The following is an 850-nucleotide window of genomic DNA, read 5'->3' as shown; positions in this document are numbered from 1 at the left end:
GTTAGGGCAGGAAGTAACGGTTTGATTCCCAGTTGGGGCACATGCCCTAATTGTGGGCTCAATCCTCAGTGGAGGGCATGCCGGAGGCAGCTAATCAATGATTCTCTCTCGTCATTGACATTTCTGTCTATCTCTCCCTCTTCCTTCCTCTCTGAAATCAATTAAAAAAAAACAAAACACTGCCTGGTCAACCTGCAGAATCATGAAAAATGACACTTTTTGATGTTTTGAAGTCTTAGATGGCTTGTTATGCAGCAGGGGATAGTGGAAACATAGAAAACAGTGATGGAGAAAGGGCAGAGGAAACTTAAACCTGAGACCCATATTTTTCCCAAATTTTTCCCAAAGGAAACAGGAGTGGGTTTGTTTATAGGTAGCAGTAATTTCACAAGGAGTTGAAGGAGGTCGCCAGGGAGGAGATGTGGTTCCAGTTTGATGTGTTTGTGGGACTCCCAAGAGATTTAGTCACGATTCGATTCCCGATCAGGGTACATGTCTCCAGGTTGCGGGCTCCATCCCCAGCGTGGGGCCTGCAGGAGGCACCTAATCAACGATTCTCTCTCATCATTGATGTTTCTATCTCTCTCCCCCTCTCCCTTCATCTCTCTGAAATCAATAAAATATTAAAATAAACAAATAGCCAGAACCGGTTTGGCTCAGTGGATAGAGCATCGACCTGCGGACTCAAGGGTCCCAGGTTCGATTACGGTCAAGGGCATGTACCTAGGTTGTGGGCACATCCCCAGGAGGAGATGTGTAGGAGGCAGCGGAGCGATGTTTCTCTCTCATCGATGTTTCTAACTATCTCTCTCCGTTCCTCTCTGTAAAAAATCAATAAAATATATATTTT

Source organism: Myotis davidii, unplaced genomic scaffold, assembly GCF_000327345.1.
Source record: "Myotis davidii unplaced genomic scaffold, ASM32734v1 scaffold1623, whole genome shotgun sequence".
NCBI classification, from domain to species: Eukaryota; Metazoa; Chordata; class Mammalia; order Chiroptera; family Vespertilionidae; genus Myotis; species Myotis davidii.
The sequence above is the reverse complement of the archived record's forward strand: the minus strand, read 5'-3'. Positions refer to the sequence as shown.